Genomic DNA, 7,589 nt, shown 5'->3' with positions numbered 1-7,589 from the left:
TAGTGTTCAAAGCCTCAAATCTGTTCCTGAGATGGTTCTAAACCATCTCTCAGAACCTTCTCTTGTCTACATTAGGGTGATAAATTTTGGTCATGAAATGTACTTTAGGAGCTGCCATTGGGTATTCTTCTGGAAGGAATAGTTCAAGTTTAAAAGTCCCTCCCTCAAAGGGGGAATCCTGGGGGCAGTTTTAAAATTTCTAGAAAAACACAATAATTCAACAAGAAAAAGGCAAATAATCTAATTTTAAAATGGGTAGGGGATATAAAAAGATACTTCACCAAAGGAGACATTTAGATGGCCAAAAACACATGAAGAAATGCTCCATATTATCAAGAAATTAATTTTCATTAATTAGTATTATTTCATTTGTTGTAAGGAGGGACAGGTCCTTGGAGAGGGACATCATGCTCGGGATGGTGGAGGGACGGCGCAAGAGGGGAAGACCCTCTATGAGGTGGATTGATTCAGTGACTGGGATAATCGGGATGGGTGTGTCGGGGCAGTGCGACTGGCACAGGACAGAGCAGGGGTTAGGACTGTTGTACATAGGGTCGCTATGAGTCGCAAGCGACTTGACGGCACATAACAACAACAACATTATTTCATTAATATTATTGTTCTTGTATTAATATACTCTTTCATGTTAATATTTATTTATATGTATTGTTATTGTTGTTATTGATTGCCACAGAGTCGAGCACGACTTAACAGTGATCCTATGAACAAAAGGCCTGAGGCCTTTTTATAACTATCATCATTTATCAAAGTTCATAGAGTTTCCTGAGGCATGTTGTTTAGGAAATAGATGCCACTCCTGCTTTCAGCCTACCCATAAACGTTGCAGCAAATGATGGCAAAATGTGTTTCTAAGCACGGTCATCAATCCAAAAGTGTGCGGCAACATGTTAATAATAGGGAGCTCTGGTGGCCTACTGCAATCCAAAAAAAGCATAGCATTCAAATCCATCAGCTGCACCAAGGGAAAAGAGTGGGCCATCTCCTCCTGTGCGATTAAATTGCCTAATACCTGCCGGAGGGTCAACTATGGATAGGTTCCAACTTGAAAGTACACAACAATAAGAACAATATAATATTATTAAGCCTGATTATCAAGCTATCAGACAGATGCAACTCAAAGCAACAATCAGATACAATCTCCTATCAGCAATAATAGCAAAATTCAGTAAGACCATCAACAGCAAAAGTTGGTAAGTGTGTAGTGAGTATTCTCATACACTCAAAACTCTCAGGCACTACTGGTGGGATCATAAAACATGAAGCAGCCACTATGGAAAGCAGTTTGGCACTTCCAAAGTAGAAAGCAGAACTACACTTTGATACAACAATCCCATTACTAAGTGCATATACTAAATAAATAAGAGCTGCAACACTAGCAAAGATATGGAAGTAAACAATTCACATGTTCCTCAACAAAAGAAACAGTTTAAAAACTATGGTACCTTCATTCACACAAAGGAGTACTTTGCAACAATAAAGGAAAAAAAATTAAGTGGCAAGAAGCTGCACTGGCAATCCCTAGAGAGACATGGTTTGAATCCACCATATGTTCTGCTGGAAAAGGAGGGACAATCTCTTCCTGTACCAGTCAGATTCAATTTGATGGTACACACAAAAAAAATAATAAAATAAAGTTATGAAACTCTGAGTAACATGGATGAGTCTAGAGGACATTATGCTGAGTGAAATAAAGCAATCACAAAATGACAAAGCCACTACTATGTGGTATGAGACCACTAATATAAAAAGCTGGAGAAAAGTTTATAAAGACCCATCAACAAATGAATGGACAGAGAAGCTGTGGTACAGCCACACAATGAAATATTATGCAGCACTGAAAAACAATGAACTCATGAAATATTATACAAAATGGGTGACCCTGGAGGACATTATGCTGAGAGAAATATCTCAGTCACAAAAAGACAAATACTGCATAATGCCACTGTTATAAAAAGACTGACATAGGAGTGGGAGGAGAGTGAGAAAGAGGGGATAAATAAATGTATACTGCATTGAAACAGATGAGGGAGAGAACTGTTTAAAAGGAATATATTATTAGGTATTATTGTCATGACAGGAGTCCAGAATGAAGGCAGCATAGTGAAGTAGACTTGGGGTGAAGGATTATATAACAATGGAAGAATTTTTCTTTTACTTTTCAAAGAGAAGAACGAACGGGGATGGGGTGGTGTCAAGGAGAAAAGTGCAACAGTGAATGAATGGAACTCCAAAGTCTCTGTAAAGTTTCAAAATTTAAAAAAAAAAGAATACTGCATAATGCCACTGTTACAGAACAAGACTGATATAGGAGTCAGGAAAAACTAAGAAAAGAGGGATAAATAATGTGCACAGCATTAAAACAGACAAGGGAAAGAACTGTATAAAAGGAATATATGATTAGGTATTAATGGCATGACAAGAGTCCAGAATATAAGAGTTGCATAGTAAAGTGGTCTGGGGAAAAGAGGACTTTTTAACAATAAAAGAACTTTTTCCCTAAAGAAAAAAGCAAACCGCAGGGGAGAGGGAACAGGGAGGAAAATGTGTAACAATGAATGAATGGAAATCCATGTTCTTTATAAACTTTCATTAAAATCTAAAAAAGGGGGCAAAAAAAATTATATACAGAATCATTCTGAATGGTTTCCAGGGATAAGAAGGAAGAGGGCAGTAAAAATTAATAAATATAAGGAAGTTATAAAAGAGTTAAGAGGATAATCAGATACTGCAGGTATAGTAATTTATGTTAAAACAAAATGTGTATAAAAAGTACTAAAGGGAAAAACATTGTTCTATAAATTTACATTTAAATCACAATTTTAAATTTACAATAAATTATTTTTAAAAGCCAGGATTACTGATCTGGTAAACTGAAAAAAACTTGTATAAACTCTGAGAGTAGGACTTTAAGTCACCCTTCAAATCTGGAACAAAACTCACCCCAACCCTGGCTCAACTTTCAAACCAACAGGTCTATATCATGACCAACAAAATGAGGCACTTACTCCTTAAATCATAAGCCATGGTTATTAAGAATTCATTTTCACCAACTATCTATCTATCTATCTATCTATCTAAAGTATATAAAACTACTTATATGGCTGCTATATTAACATCTGCTTATCCATGTTATGGTCTTTAGATATCAGCAAGTTGAGCATGACTCACTGCGATCCTATGAATACATGTGAACCTCATCCTATTCTGCACCACCCTCATCATCTTTGATACATTTGAGCCTACTGCTACAATCACTGTACCAACGCCATCTCATTGAGGGTCTTTCCCCTCCTTCACTGACCTTTCACTTTTCCAAGCATGATGTCCCTTTCCAAGAAACATGCCCTCCTAACAACATGCCCAAAGTATATGAGACGAAATTTAATCATCCTTTCCTCTAAGAAGCGCTCTGGCTGCACTTTCTCCAAAACTTATCTGTTCATCCTTTCTATCATCCATGGATAATCAGCACTCTTCTGCAAGACCGTAACTCAAAGGCATCAATTCTTCTGTCATCCTTATTCACTGTCCAGTTTTCCAATGCATAGCTGAATATATATAGTTTTTCATATATAGTTTTTCAGCTGAATATATATAGTTTTTCATATATAGTTTTTCAGAGTATATATAGTTTTTCAGCTGAATATATAGTTTTCCAATGCATAGTGGCTGAAAAGATCATGGTCTGAATCAGGTGCACTTTAGTCTTCAAACTGATATTTTTTCCTTAGTATTTTAGAAAGGTCCCTGACAAGAGATTTAGCCAATGCAACACGTCTTTGAAGTTCTTGACTGCCAATATCAAGAGTGCTGATTATGGATCCAAGAAAGATGAAATCATGACACCTTCAATCTTTTCTCCACCTATGATGATACTGTGTATTGGCCCAGGAGCAAGGACTTTTTATAGTGAAATGTAATCCACAGTGAAGGCTATAGTCTATGATCTTCCACAGCAATTCAAGGCCTCCTCAATTTCAGAAAACAAGGCTGTGTCATCTGCATAATGCAAGATGTCTGAGTCTCCCTCTGATCCTGATACCACATTCTTCTTCATAGAGTCCAGTTTCTCAAATTATTTGTTCAGTATAACGACTGAATAGGTATGAAACAAAGGATACAACTATGACATCTTTCTTGATTTTAAACCATGCAGTATTCCCTTGCTCTATCTGAACAATAGCTTATTCGTCTAAGTAAGGTTTCATACAAGCACAATTATGGGTTATCAAATTTCCATTCTTCTCCAATGTTAGCCTTAGTTGTCAAGATCCACACTATCTAAAGATATGATGCCTACACCTTCTCAGTCAATGAAAATACAGAATAACTATGGAAGGTCAAAAGTGCAGCATTTGCCAAGGATAAAGTTCAAAAGGCAGAAAGAGGTAGAAGGATTGACAGGAAAAAAATTACAGGAAAGAAGTGGGAAAATGTGTGATTATATTATGAGTATTGTCATTAATATCACATGATGTATGGTTGAATGAAAAAAATCAATCTGCTTTATAAATCTGCACTCAAATAACATTTTAAAGAAAGGAAAAAAGATACTGTTTCATCAATAAACTTATATTCAGGTCAAGGAATCCTCTCATGACACACTTCCAAGAAGCCATAAATTATTTTGGAATGTATGAAGAAAAAGTCTCCAAATTCTAGAATAATTATCTTAATAATTTAAATCTAGCCCTGATATCAAGTGTATAACTGGTGAAGTACATGAAGCATATAAAAGGTACTTAAAGAAATTAATGAAAGTTGGTCCTAAGACTTACTTTCCCTTTGTTGCTTCAGCAGTTAGGTTATGTGGTATCGAGTTGACCCTATGAACAACAGATGTTAATCTTGCCCTACCCTGCAATACCATCACAATCTCTGATATGTTGGAGCACACTGTAAATATTCAGTGTCAATCGCCTTTAGGGTTGTCTTCTCTTTCTCTGACCCCTCCACCTTTCCAAGTATTGTATCTTTTTCCAAGGACTAAGTCACTCCTGACAACATGCTCAGAGTATGTGAGACAAGGTTTTGCCATCCATGCCTCTAAGGAGCACTTGCTCTAAAAAAAAAGACTTTTTTTTCTTGTGGCAACCCATAGGATATTCATTATTCTTCTTCAACACAAGTCAAAGTCATCAGTTCTTCTTTTTTATTTGTGGTCCAACTTTCAGATGCATAGGAAACAACTGAAAATACCACAGCTTGGATCAGGCACACCTTAGTTTTTAAAGTGACATCACTGCTCTTCATCACTCTGGAGTGGTCTCTGAGAGTAGATTTTCCCAATGCAACACATCTTTTGGTTTCTCAACTGCTGTTACCATGCAGCTTGATTGTGGATCAAGTAAAATGAAATCCTTGATAACATCAATCTTTTCTCCATTTATCATGATGTGGTCTACTGGCCTAGTAGTGAGGATATTTTTTTTTCTTGATGTTGAGATGTAATCCATATTGAAAATTATCGTCTTTGATCTTCTGCAGCAAGTTCACAAGTTCTCTTCCCTTTCAATAAGTAAGGTTGTATTAACTGTTAAAGACAGGTTGTTGATAAGTCTTCCTCTAATCCTTATGCCACATTCTTCTTCACACAGCCCAGTTTCTTGCATCATTTGTTCTACATACAGAATACATATGGAGAAAGGGTACATACAGCCCTGATGCATACTTTTCCTGATTTTAAATCATGAAGTGTTTGATTGATCTGTTCAGACAACTACTCCTTGGTCTATGTATATACAGGTTTCACATGAGCACAATAAAGTGTTCTGGGACACTCAATCTTAGCCATAATTTGTCATGATCCACACAGATGCCTTTGCATAGTCAACAAAACACAGAGACATATTTCAGTACTGTGTGCTTTCTACCAAGATCCATCTGACCAGCAATGTTATCTCTCAAGCTATAGACTCTCTTGAATACAACTTGAATTTCTGCTAGTTCCCTGTCAATGTACTGTTTCAGCCATTCTTAAATTTTAAATTTTCTATTTTCAGTAAGATTTTACTTGCATGTGATATTAATGATATTGCTCAATAATTTCCACATTTTTAGTCAGTAAACTGTCTTCTAAATTTCTTGGTATAGATTAGTGAGCACGTCCAGGGTTGCAATTGTTCGTTGAAAAATGTCAACTGATACTCCATCAATTGCTGAGGGCTTATATTTTGCCAGTGCTTTCAGTGCAGCTTGAAATTCTTCACTACTGTTGGTTCTTGATCATATGCTACTTCCAGAAATGATTCATTGCTGACCAATTCTTTCTAGTACAGTAACTCTGTGTATTCCTTCCATTTAGGAAGGTCATAATAAGGATCAAAAATCTAGATTTCAACAGTGAGAAAATCATTTCACAATATATGTTCATTTACTCATAATTCCCCCAACTAGCCTAACATTCTTACCTTTTTCCGTACTCCTTCTTGGGTGCTAGATAATTTGAGCAAAACAGGAGGAAGAAATTTAGATATAATATTCTGTAACTGTTCATCAGTTTCGGCATGGCCAAGTCGTAAAAAGACTCGTTCAAGCTGATCTAGAATATAAAAAGAAAAAAACTAATCAAATATAACCAAGACTAATATTTTTTATCATTTATTCCTTTGGGATTATCAAAGGCCATTTAATAAAGAATTTAAAATTTAAAATTAGCTTGCACTATATGTAGATGCCTTTGACACAGCTACAAAACACTAATTCCACCATCTTAAAACAAAATTATCACTTACATACAAAGATATACAGTTCTCTAACTGACTTGAATACTAGGAAGGATTTAAAACTTTTGAAAATACCTTAAGCCTAATGACAGCAGAACAAGGCAGAAGAATTTTAACCAGAAGCCAAGGACAATACAACGATGGTTGAAACCATCTGACTAATAAAGTTTCTCCAAAAACAGAACTGCTGCCAATTACTATGTTGGGGTTACCTAACAGTTAAGAAAGGAATACTTTTTCACACACACACACACAAAAAAAAACCAGAAATATGTTTACTACACCATATTCTCAAAAAAAAAGAACCTGTGAATAACTATAAAACAGGCAACTGTTTCTTCAAATAACAGTGTACAACAGCAAGAGTGTAAGAGAGCAGGCAGAGTGGGAGGTAAAGAGGAAGGAAAACTAGAGACTTAATACATTAATACCAATACTACTGACTGGACATTTGACATTATAAAATTACTATTATTAGTTCAGGTGCTATAATTGGGGAAGGGAGATTTAGTTGGCAGGAGTTCTATAAACAAAATCAATCTGACCATTAGCCAATAATTGTTCAAGTTAAATGATGGATACTGTAATATACTTTAATATATACTTGAAATTCTGAATTATTTTTAAGGAAGTAGCACGTATATATGTATGTGTCTCTGTGTGTAAGTACTCACACATCTACACAGGTGTTTAATGGGAGCTGACAGAAGCAATGATGCCCTAAAAACAACAAGCAGAGCCAGCATTCAGATCTTAGTTTTAAAAGACCAATCTTCAATAACAGTTAAAGGAACCAGTGATCCTTGAAAAATGGATGATTCTAGGGCTGGTGCATGAAAAATA

The 7,589-nt window shown here is 35.7% G+C and overlaps 1 protein-coding gene across 1 annotated transcript in view; it reads right to left on the bottom strand.

The window, feature by feature from the left end:
• Window positions 1–6,558, bottom strand: part of KIAA0368 (KIAA0368 ortholog) — a 107,371-nt gene extending 100,813 nt beyond the window's left edge. The window contains exon 1 of the mRNA XM_006900849.1: window positions 6,432–6,558. The gene's annotated coding sequence lies outside the window, so the exon portion shown is untranslated. The remainder of the gene's footprint in view (window positions 1–6,431) is intronic.
• Between the last annotated feature and the right edge of the window lie 1,031 nt (window positions 6,559–7,589).

This window comes from Elephantulus edwardii, unplaced genomic scaffold, assembly GCF_000299155.1.
Source record: "Elephantulus edwardii isolate Elephantulus edwardi_28Jun2011 unplaced genomic scaffold, EleEdw1.0 scaffold00297, whole genome shotgun sequence".
Taxonomy (NCBI): Eukaryota; Metazoa; Chordata; class Mammalia; order Macroscelidea; family Macroscelididae; genus Elephantulus; species Elephantulus edwardii.
Note: the sequence above shows the minus strand (reverse complement) of the source record. Positions and strands in the feature narration are given on the sequence as shown.